The 12,127-nt window shown below is 44.1% G+C and overlaps 1 protein-coding gene across 4 annotated transcripts in view; it reads left to right on the top strand.

Annotated features, from left to right (window-relative positions):
• The first annotated feature begins 1,445 nt into the window (after positions 1-1,445).
• Stat3 (signal transducer and activator of transcription 3) overlaps positions 1,446-12,127 on the top strand; it is a 53,046-nt gene continuing 42,364 nt past the window's right edge. For 2 of the 4 annotated variants that reach the window (XM_036196047.1, XM_036196048.1), the window contains exon 1: positions 1,447-1,741. The gene's annotated coding sequence lies outside the window, so the exon portion shown is untranslated. Of the gene's footprint in view, positions 1,742-12,127 lie in introns of all 4 variants that reach the window. The other 2 variants (XM_036196049.1, XM_036196046.1) reach the window with 2 other exon arrangements.

Below are 12,127 nucleotides of genomic sequence, written 5' to 3'. Positions count from 1 at the left end.
TTGTGATAAACACAAGCAATACAAACACGATTGGTATACTTGTAAATCTGCATCATCGCATGCACATCCAAATCACTGCACTATGCACAGTTCATCCTCTGTTACATAAAGCAAAGCATACACACATACCACGCACTGCCAGTTTCAACTCGGTAAAATCTGCACACTCAACAGACAAGATAGGAAAAAAGTCAGATAATTTCAAGAACTTCAAGAACTCAGAAAAGAATGAGTATTATCCTTCCTTTCTTAAGCAGCGGTGGAAGAATGTCTCAGAACTATTTGCCTCAATTGCACTTCTAAGCTTAATGGCAAAAGACTAATTAATGATAACAGTGAATCGTAAAACCATCAGAAGGAAAGGAGAATATTTTATAGGTCTTCTCTGTGTGTGTGTGTTAGTTTTAAAAATCTGTACCTCATTTAAAAATTATTTAATGTGTATGGGTGTTTTGTCTGCATGCATGTTGTGCACCATGTGTCTCCCTGGTGCCGGCAGTGGTCTGAAGAGGGCATCAGATACCCTGGAACTGGAGTTACAGATGGTTGAGAGCCACCATGTGGGTCCTGGGACTTGAATCTGAATCCACCAAGACCAGCCAGTGCTCCAAACTGCTGAGGAATCCCTCCAGCCCCTACAATCAGTATCTTTTAATGGAAACAAATTGATCAAAACTCTATTACAGAATTTTTAGAGCCAGTATAACAAAGTAATGAAAAAAAAAAAAACCAGCACAAAACTCAAGACACGTGGAAATGGCCAATCCTGTGTATTCCTGTCAGCTGTCATGTGTACACTTTCTGCATTTCTGTGAACAGACCAATAAGCCTTGCTGTTGAGTTACATGCTTGAAGCGATGGAACACAGCACTGGGTTATAACCACTATTCTCCCCCACGCAATCTAGTAATCACTTTATTTCCACGTCATATTTCCGGGTGTATGTCCAGACTCACGCAGAAATTGAAGTTCAGAACAGTCAAGAGTCGCCCATGTTCTTTTTGATGTCCCCAGAAACCCAAATGCATATGTGGAGTGATACCCGGAGACCGCCTAACTGGCTGATTCCCACGTGGTAAGAGGCCCACAGTCTCGCCCCCACGTGGTGCCAAGGGCCGGGAAAAGGGAGAGCGGGCAGAAGCCAGCCGTATCAGGGCATTTAAAGTGTCTTGACGTCACGCACTGCCAGGAACTCAGCTGAGTTTTCAGCAGGACATTCCACTAATGTCTCCTCCCTCCCCCCGGACTTTTTATGAGCTAGGCCTCCGCTCGTCCCTTGATCGCGGAGGGAGGGGCACGAAACTCTCGGAACAGCCTGCACAGGGGGCGTGCCTAGACGCCTCTCGACTCCGCCTTCTCTCCTAGAGGCGCTTCTCATTGGTCGGTGGGTGGGGCTTCGGGAGTAGCGCTCTCGCCCCGAGGCCTCAGGGTGGCCTAGCCAGCTGGCCGTTCTTTAATTATGCACGGAGGCGTGTCTTGGCCAGTTGGGAGCTGGGTGGGGATTGGCTGGAGGGGCTGTAATTCAGCGGTTTCCGGAGCTGCAGTGTAGACTGGGAGGGGGAGCCTGGGGTTCCGACGTCGCGACGGAGGGAACGAGCCCTAACCGGATCGCTGAGGCACAACCCGGCTCGGTGTCGCCTGACCGCGTCGGCTAGGAGAGGCCAGGCGGCCCTCGGGAGCCCAGCTGCTCGCACCTGGAGCCAGCGCAGCCCGGCCAGTCGGGCCTCAGCCCGGGAGACAGGTGAAGGGGGTGCAGGGTGGGGCCACCTCCCCGACGGCATGCCAGCTGGGGACACGGCGGGGCGTCGCGCGGTTGCGGCTTTAGGGGTGCTTAGAGCTGCGAATGGACACTTAAGTGAGGCGGGAGGCTAGGAGGAGACACGGAGGGTCGCCCGGGAGGGACTGCTCCGCAGATGACAGGAGCCGGCCTGGGAAGGGAAGGGGCGCTGGAAGTTTCGAGGGGGCGATGCGGAGGGAGAGTGAGGAGTTCCGGGGGTAGAACCCTGGAGCGAGGGCATTCTAGGCGGAGGGTGGCAGAGGTGAACTACGGCCCTCCAATGCCTGCTCCCGGAGGCTGGGGACGTTCGGGCCACCAGAGCGGCTGTCACGCCGGCCCGGCGGTGATCACTGGGGTGGGGGAGTTGGAAAGAGCCTCCTTCCCGCCCCCGTGCTGGGCCTGGCGGCTGGGTGCTGAGCCACTTTCTTCAAAGCCTTGCCTGCTTCTGTTCCTTCAGTCGCCAGCTGTACCCTTTAGGAGGTGGGAACTGGTGTCCCCCCCAACAGCCTCTTGGGCTGGCTAGTTGTGGGCACGATTTTTTCATAAGAATCATGTTTCCTATAGGAAATTGACAAACGTGTGCTTTCTAAATTCTTACCCACCACTTTTTATGTTAAACTATGCTTCCCCTCACCTTGTTAAAAACATTTTTTTTTTTAATTCAAAATAAATCCCTGGTCAAACCAGCTCTAAAGAGCAACAAACCCCTTTCCTCTTTGACATTGTTCTCTCATAAACACCTGGTAAACTCGACTAGACAATAAATAATTGAGCCATTGCGTTTACTGGATTGTGGTGTTGCTTAATTGCACAGGACAGAATGGGCCAATCAAGAGTGGGAGTTTTCTGTCTCAGAGCCAAGCTCTTGGGTAAATGCAGAAGATAGGGAAACAAAGACTGGTTGGCCTTGACTGAGCTCTGTGTAAACTTTACCTGTTGGGGTGTGTGGCTGTAAGTTAGTAAGTTAGCAAGTTCAGACAGTCACTAAGTCACTTTTTTTCATACCTAGTTCACATCACTCTGTTATATCAATTGCTATGTGTGCTGATACAGTCAGTGGTTAGTCATTTTTTTCTTATTTAAAATGTCTATAGTTTATACCTGCTGTTTTCTATATTGAAAGGCTTATTTATTCCATGTATGCATTGTAAATGTGGGGCTGGCAGGTAAAGCATTGATTTGATTTATCAAAACAATAAATCATCTCCACCTATGTGGAACTAGACTGTAGGTCTTGAGCCAGCCATTTTTTTCTTTTTATATTAAGTAATGTCCATATTCTTTGAGGCAACATGTTTGTTTCATTATTGTATGTGCCAGACCAGAACACTAGCAGAATTTTTTTTTTTTAGATTTTATTTATCTTTATTTTATGTGTATGGGTGTTTTGCCTGTATGTATGTCTGGGCACCATGTGTATCCAGTGCCTAAGGAGGCCAGAAGAGGCCATTGACTCCTCTGGAACTACAGGTACAGATAGATGACAGCATATGGGTTCTGGGAGTCAAACCCAGGGCTTTTGGAAGAGCCATTGGAAAGGAAATCTGGAATAATAATAATGAAAAAGTTGGAGTGGCTTGTTCTTCGTCTGTTAGCACACTCACCACAAAGAACCATCAGCAGATTCATGAATCTTTTATTTTATCTGTAGTTCATTGGGGACGAATAACCACTTAGAAATAATCCACAGCCGTGAGGACCTTCAAAGGGCCTGTGAGGTAGGTTGTTCACAGAATGTTAACCTCATTTTGTAGATAAGGAAATTGAGGCCAAAAGGACAAGACACTTGCCTAAGGCATAGTGTGTCATAGTGGACATGCTTAGTGACTGCCAGCAAACTTACTGGTCTGTGTCTTTTTTTTTTTTTTTTTTTTTTTTTTGAGACAGGCTTTCTCTGTGTAGCTCTGGCTGTCCTGGAACTTGCTTTGTAGACCAGGCTGGCCTTAAACTCAGAGATCTACCTGCCTCTGTCTTCAGAGTGCTGGGATTAAAGGACTGCACCACTACCACCTGGCCCTGTTCTGTGTCTTACTTGGGAAGTAATTTTTTTGTTCTGGTTAGGATAATTTACTATCAAACTTCAGCTATTCATTAATGAAGATGTTTAGGAAAATTTTAGGTAAAGGGTAGCTGTGACCTCAGTGTCAGTTAAGCCAGAGAGCCTTGTGTGGTCAGTAGCCATTTCTGTCTGCAGAAAGTTCCTTTTCTTTTGGCTTCTGTAAGTCTTTTTTTTTTTTTTTTTTTGGCTTCTGTATGTCTTGATGTTCAAATGTGAGAAGGGCAGAGGTAGTGAACACCATTTTAGATGCCCAACCCAGCAGCTTTTTACGGATGTTTTCTGAGAGATGGCGTACAACTCAGTGGATATGTACTCTCTTTGTGGAAACTCTCAAGGAAAGTAGGCTATGTCTTGTTTGTAGAATCTGCAGTCTACTGGGGCGACTTGATGAATGCTTTATCATCTAATACAGCCAGTTAGTGTCATTAAAGAGAGTAAGACATCACACACTCCCTGCCTTTCCCTCCCCCTCCCTTCCCTTCTCTGCCTTTCTGTTGGGATGGAACCTATCTTGCTAAGCAAGTGCTCTAACCACAGAACACACTTTTATGTCATTTGTATTTTAAAGTTCTAGGCAAACTTTAGGGTCTTTTTAAAAAAACTCATCTAAAGAGTGCTTGAGGGACAACCCCAAATCTTGAAGGATTCCAGGTGTTGTGGATGAGCTCCTATGAGATACCATAAGATGACACTGCCTTGCTGTCTTTGGTGGTGAAAATGTCCTGCTTGGGAGCTTTGGCTTGCTGTGGTGCGGATAGTTGAGATGACCCGATAGGTGTATTTGGTGGCAAATTCTTTTCAAGAAACCCTGTTTGAAGAAAAAACACTCCCTCAGAGGCAGAAGGAATGCAGCAAGTTTGAGGCTAGCCGGGTCTACATATTGAGTTCCAGAACAGCCAGGGCTGTGTAGAGAACCTGGTGTCAATGAACCAAAGCAAGTCAAAACAACAGTAGCAAAAAGCCAAATCTGGGCAAGACCCAAGGAGAATGAATATTCAAAATCTCACCCCAGTTTTTATGCCACTGACGTGGAAGGTAATAGTTTTTTTTTTGCCCCCGTGGAGATCAGGATCAGGGCGTGTGCTTAGACTGGGGGGAGGGGGTGGGAGGGACGGGAGGGGGGGGGCTGAAGGTCAAGACTAAAGCTGCAGAGGCATAGAAGCTGAGCCTCCGTTTTCTATCTGTTAAAAAAAAAAAAAAATAAGGTGGCACATGCCTATAATCCCAGCAGTTAGGAGGCTGAGGCAAGAGCATCTTGAGTCCAGGGTCAGCTTGAGCTATCCAGGGAGACTGTCTCAAAATGAAGCAAATTCATTAAGCTGTTTACAGCATGCTGGTCCATAGCAAGCGTCTGTGTATGTAAGGTCTTAGTAAAGGTCCAAGAAAAGAGAGGTTCGTTCTCTTCAGGGGTGAGAGGGTACAGGAGGGCTTGTTCCTGGGAACACCTGAGCGCCTGCGGGATGAATAAACAGTTACTGTGGGAGCAGTAAACAGTTGTGTTCAAGGTGGAAGGAGCATGGCTGTGGAGAGCTGAAGACAGCACCGTGTGTTCAGGGGCTATAAGTGGAAACTCCTAATTTAGGAGAAGGAACCAGAGGAAGGAGGCCGCAGAGCCGCATCTCTTATTCGTTTGCTTCTGTTCGTAATTGCCGTCAAATAAGTTGTATTCTTTTCGTAAAAGTAATAGATGCTGTTGTAAGAAGCTACACTCGTTTTCCTGTTTAATAGTGTAACGTCTGTTTCTCCAGACACTTTCTTAGTTTACCTGTTTATCTTGGATCTATTTATTAAAAATCATTTTAACAGCTCAACAGAATAATCTAGAAGGCAAGTCTACCCCCAGGAGAAATGATGTTCAGACTTTGGTTTTCCTTCCTGCTACCTCTGTCTATGGTAATGAATGACTTTACTAACCGCTGAACAATTTGCCTGACCTTTGACCTTTTAATTGCCTCAGTCAAGAAACCCACATTTTGAGCTCTCCTGAGGTAACCATCGCAATGTCAAGCGCTTGGGTAATGTGCTTGAGGGTTCCGAGGTATAGTTGGGGTGGCGTTTTAAAGAATTGCTTTGAGTCCAGGCTCCCTCTTTGTCCTTAGGCTGCTTGCTTTAACTTCTCTAGTTTCAATTTCTTTGTCCACAAACTGCCCACTAGGCCCACTCACAGAGTAGTTGTGAAGGCTGAAAGAGATACTTTGTTATAAGGTGTTTTGCATAGTGCCTAGAACATACCTAATATTCAAATACTATTAATTATTATTATTAAAATCTGCAGTCTCTTGCTACAAAGTCAGGCAAGTTATGATTCATGGTACCATTAGTGACCCAAAGGAAAGAAAGAGTAATTGGGAGATTTTGACCTACTGTGAAAAAAATAAATGAATAGGGACGGGGGATTTACACTGTGGTAGAGGAGACAGAGGTTTTCACATAAAGATTAGACATGGCAAACTGTAAACTCCTGTTACACAGAGGTCCTGATGGTAAGCCTCTTTGCATCTTCAAAGACCTAGGATTACAGTCCATTTGTTTTAAGTAATAGTCAACACATTAAAAGTTGATCGCCCCTCAGTAATAGTCCCTTGAAGTTTTTCATGCCATCAGAAGTACAGCCATAGGCTGGGAATGTGGCTGAGCTGGTAGAATAAAGCCATGGCTTCCATCCCAGGACTGTGCAAATCTGACATAGTGGCATGTCCTATAAAATCCCAGCACTTGGGAAGTGGAGACAAGGTCAGCAGAGTTGAAGGTCATCTTGGACTACAGTGGGAGTGTGAGGCCAGCCTGGGCTGTATGACACACTGTCTTGAGAAATGGGTGGTGGTGGGTGAGTGTTGCTGGTGGTATGGTTCAGTGGGTAAAGGCGCTACCACGCCTGACCACCTGAGTTTGATTCCTAGAACCTATGTGGTGGAAGTTGAGAAATGAGCCACAAGCTGTCCCCTGAAGTCCATATCTGCAACATGATGTGTGAGTGCACACACGTACACACTCCTGTGACCCCAGCAATGCTGAAGGCTGAGGCTGGAAGACTGAGTGTTTGAGACCAGCCTGGAATATGCTGCCATTCTGTCTCAGATGTTTGAAAAAAGGCCAGAGATAGCTCAGTGGTAGAGTACATGCTTGCCATGTACAGAGCTCTGGAGTCAGTCTCCAGTACCATACAAAATTTGAAAATTTGAATTTATTTTGTTTTAATTTACTTATTTGGAGACAGGATTTCAGTATGTAGCTCTGGTGGTGGCAGGCCTGGAACTCACTCTGTAGACCAACCTGGCATCAAACTCACAGAGGTCTGCCCACCTCTGCCTCCCTATTGAATAGTTGAAGGGTAGAGGGGATTATTAGGGTTGAATTGTTTAGGAAAAGCTAACAGGAGGAGTCCTGTTTTGAATTTAAGGAAAATGGGTCAGCTTTTACATTTTCTTTTATATTTGTATTTTAGAAAGATATGAAGATCCTGTTTTAGCCTCCTGAGTAGCTGGCACTACAGTGCAGAACTTGGTTTGGGGGGAGGGAAATGGGAGGAGGCATCCAGGTAAATACCGTCATGAATGACCCTCGTGAAGCTGATTTGCTGTGTGCTCTGGAGCTGGTACTCCTCCCTTTACATCTGTGCACGTGTGGACAAGCGTGTGTGAGGGTGTGTGTATGGATGTGCAGGTGTTCACAGATGTCCTTGGCCAGACATGTAAAGTTTTACTTTTCTATTCCTGTAACTTTTCTTTGAATGCTAAGTGGTGTTTAGAATGGTGTTACAGATAAGACTTGGCTTCTGTGTGTATGAAACAAATTCATTCACCCCTTTAATTTTGGGTTTGGAGAAGACAGGAAAGAACCCGCAGACCATCCAACCCATCGGCCCCATGTGGGGCAGGAAGAAGCCATCCACACTTGAAAGAGAAAGTAAAACTTCTCGTAAATAATGGCTTCCCTATTGTGGAGGAGGGGTGCAAATTACTAGGGGGATGTTTGGGTAGTTTTTGTAGACACCATTTCTGAAAACTGATTGGGATTAGGGAAGCAAAACCCTGCCCCCGTCTGTGTATCACCTGCTTTCCCCATGGTTGATTGATTTGATTAGTTTGTGGTGTCCCAACCTCCTGTTCTCAGTATGAGAGTCTGGACCCAGCACCAGCTTAGGTGAAGCTTCCTAAAATGCGTGTTTTCCCACATCTTATCTAATGCTAATTTTGTTGCTTTTAGCAAGCTCTTCCCCTGCCCCCCAATCTAAATGCATTAAATTTTTCCTTTTTCTTCCCCTCCCACCTCCACGAAATCCCAAAAAACCTCAAAACCCAAGTGCAAGCTGTGTGAGTACCTTTCCTGTAAACCAAACAATGTGAGTTATCATTAAAATAGTTAGCCTTTGAATTTTTTTTTTTTCCTGCTTGGGGTTTAGACACAATAAATATTTAATGTAAGGCTGACTTTCCTTGGCAAATCAGTTTTGCTGTGGTCTTCTTTTTGTCAAGGTGTTTAGGAAAAACAAATTCTTTCACATTAATCAAAATGAACTCATGCATAAAAAGGGGTGAGATGACTAAAGCATTCTGCAGCATACATCTATATAAATATATATTGTGTATGTCAATTTTGTTTTAATAAGTTTCACTCTAGCCTATAGAACTCTCAGCATCCCTACCTCAGCCTCTTTAATGTGTATTCCTAATTACATGGGAAAAATACCCAGTGTGACTTCCTTCATCAGGGCAGGCTCTGGATAGGATACTGATGGGCAGTGTTCTCATTGTGGGATGCTTTCAAGCCCTAATGACTGTTCTGAAGAGACTCAGGGTCATAGAGCCATCAGGAGATTCCTTTCTCACATGAACTGTGGTTCAGAGTGTCTATAGAGGGGACACTGCACGTGTGCCAGGCCAGGAGGGATTGGGAATGCTGTGAACTAAAGCTGTTCTAAAAGCTAACTGTGGTGGGCCACAGCTGTAATCCTTGTACTTGGGGGGCAGAAACAGGAGGATCTTGGTGAATTTGAGTGTCTGGGCTGCAGAACAAGGACCAGCTAGCCAGGGCTGCAGAATGAGAGCCTATCTCAAAAGGCCAGCTGGGAGTAAATGAATAAAGGTCAAGCCCTCTATATTCTTTTTAAAGAGCTGCTGTCAAAGCAAAGCTCGTTCATTAAAGAAGTGATTGCTTTTTCTGCAGAAGTGTCTGGGTGCTCTGGATCAGAAGTGTTCTGTAGGGCTTGGGGGTACAGCCTGGTCCAGCACATGCCTAAGCTGGGCAAAGCCCTAAAAGGATGACAGCTGGGGTGTGGTAGACACTGTCTCAAAAATGAGAGAAGTTATTTGTCTAAGGGAAAAAAACTGATAATGTTTTTGCAATTTGTAAAATTTGAACTTTAAAAAAGGGGGAAAAATTGAGCTTAGGAGTAAAAATTAAAATTGAGAAAACTCACCTCTTTTGATAGCTTCCTTAGATATTAATGAATGTAATAACTCTTCAGTGTCAACAAATGAGATTTTTTTTTTTTGCATGATGGAGAATAAAATGTACCAGCATTTGGAAGGTCTGTAAATCTTAAAACCAATGTTTTCTAAGTGACTAGTGTATATTACAAAAACACATAGGGGGACATTCTATGGAAAATACAAGATGGAGTGGATATTAATGTAGCTGCAAATGACCCCAGAGTCCACACCTGCCTGACCTTTTAGGAACTTTCACCTGCCAATTTTTTGAGTAGCATTAAAGACTCCAAATTACCTTGAAAGATTGTATAAAAGAATCTTGTCTTTGCTATTTGCCGTATCTCGGTGAAGCCGGCTTTCACTGGAGTACTTCACCAAAACAACATGTGTGCAAGCAGTTATGAGACTCCAAGAGCTCTCTCCTATCTTGGATCTCATGTATCTTAGGCTGGCTTCACACTTGCTTGCTGTGTACTAGCCCAGGTTAGCCTTGAACACCTAATTTTTCTGCCTCTACCTCTCAAGTGTTGGGATCACAGGCTTGAGGTAGCACATTCAGCCTTAACTTTAATATTGAAATTAGATTTCTAAAACTTTCTTTTGAAATAAATGCATTATTTATTATGATTCTCTCTCTCTGTGTGTGTGTGTGTGTGTGTGTGTGTGTGTGTGTGTGTGTGATATATCTATGTAGGCATGTGTGTGGAGATCAGAGAGCAATTTTGTGCAGGCTGTTCTGCAGGTTCTGGGGATGGAACTTGGGTTACCAGACATGTGCAGCAAGCACCTTTCCCTGCTGAGCCCTCTCTCCAGCCCTAGATTTGAGAAACTTTCAGTGATACCACTTTTTCCACTAATTTCTGCCCCTTCGGAAAATGTGGTTACGTTTCATAAGACATACTGTTACTTATGTTAATGTGCATTGAGTTAATTGTTCAAATGAATTTTGTTTTGTTTTGTTTGAAACAATGTTTTCCGATGTAATCTAGGCTGGCCTTAAATTTAGGGAGCTTCCAGAGTGCTGGGATTACAGATGTCTTTGTCTGGCATATACATTTAATTTCTATTGATAGATTATATCTAGTAGTTTTTTGTTTTGTTTTTTCCTTTTTAGTATTTTGAGTCAAGGTCTTGTATCCCCAGGTACCCTTGAACTCACATATCTTAGGTTTCAAATTTGTGGTAATCCTCCTGCCTCAGCTTCCTTAGTGCTGGGATTATAAGTATGTTCTTACATGTCTAATAAATTTGGTCTCTGTAAACAAAACATTGTCCTCAAATTTTGAGATCATAGAGAGTCCTAAGAACAATGTATTTGAGAACTGTTAAAAGAATTCTTGTGTTATTTGAGGACGTGAGGTAGGGGAAGATAGTGATTCTATGACTCTGATTAAGTTGACCTAGGGCCATTTCAACCCCTCTGCCCTGCATTACTGTACAGACTGGTCCTTAGTTTGAGAAACACTTTAACAAGGGCCATAAATTCTTCGAATTAGTGATGTCATGTCCTGGGGTTTAGAAATTACTGTTTTGAAGATAAAATGCTTGGAGATTTGTTTTTATCTTCTTGATTTTTCATGGTGTTTACTTCCCTGAGAATGAATCTTGACTGATAGAACCATACGTCACCAGATCAGGGTTTAGTCTGGGGTTTGCTAACAGGTATTCAGGGCATTTTCTTACAGCTTCTGAGCTCTTGGCTGATTTCTTTCCTTTTTTTGTGTGTTATTTCGAGACAGGGTCTCTCTGTGTAGCCCTGGCTGTCCTGGAACTCACTCTGTAGACCAGGCTGTCCTCAAACTCGGAGATACATCCGCTTCTGCCTCCTGAGTGTTGGGATTAAAGGCGTGCACCGCTACACCCAGCTATAATTTTTAAAGATAATTCTGGCAGTTCAGTTTTGTAAGAAATATTGACTTAAGTCAGATACATAGTAAAGCTAACTTCTCATTGTTGCCTTCTCGTGATTGTACAAGTTCCCCAAGATACTGGTTAATCTTATCTGCTCTAGTCTCTCCTCCTTTATCTGTTGTGTTCACTTTGCTGTTCCTCTCTTTAAAATGGGAAGGACTTTCACTGGAGCATGCTGATGTTATCTTGGCCCCCTCAGGGTTCCCTTGGGCTGAGTGATTGGCTGGGAGATCCCATGTGAATTCTTGCTTCCGGCCATTCTCTGTGGGTGTGAGTTTTAGACTTTAGGTTACAAGCTCTCCCAGAAACCTGAACAGTGTTTCCTTCTAGTTTTGCCATTCCTTTCCTAAAAACAAACAAAAAAACTGGTTATTATTATTATTATTATTAAAGTAATTTAGAGTGTATGTGTCCCCATGTGGAGGTCAGAGGACAGCTTTCAGGAGTCAGTTCTTGCCTCTTCTTGCCCTCATGTGGGTCCCAGGGATGGAACTTAGGTGTTCAGGTTGGCAGCAGTACCTTTCCTGCTGAGGAGCCATCGAGCTGAACCTGATTTCACAGTGTTTTCACCTTCTGCATGGAGCTGATGGGTGAGGCCAGCTGCTCTCACCTATTCCTCAGTGTGGTAATTAACGTTAATAAGATGAAACAGAAAAGCTTGTGTAGTTAACATTTCTGGGGTTAGACTGATATGCTGGGTTTTGTTGTTGTTGTTAGAGATAGGGTCTTTATCCCAGACCGTCTCATTGTATAGCTGAGGATGACCTTGATTTTTGTTTCTATCTTTTTGATTTTTTGTGAGACAAGGTCTCATTGTGTGGTCCTTGTTGAGCTGGAATTTGCTCTGTAGACCAGGCTGGCCTTGAACTCATAGATCTGCCTAACTCTACTTGTCAAGTGCTAGGATTACAGCATATGCCACCACATCTGGTTTATGTGGTGCTAGAG

This window comes from Onychomys torridus, chromosome 8, assembly GCF_903995425.1.
Source record: "Onychomys torridus chromosome 8, mOncTor1.1, whole genome shotgun sequence".
In the NCBI taxonomy this organism is placed as follows: domain Eukaryota; kingdom Metazoa; phylum Chordata; class Mammalia; order Rodentia; family Cricetidae; genus Onychomys; species Onychomys torridus.
Note: the sequence above shows the minus strand (reverse complement) of the source record. Positions and strands in the feature narration are given on the sequence as shown.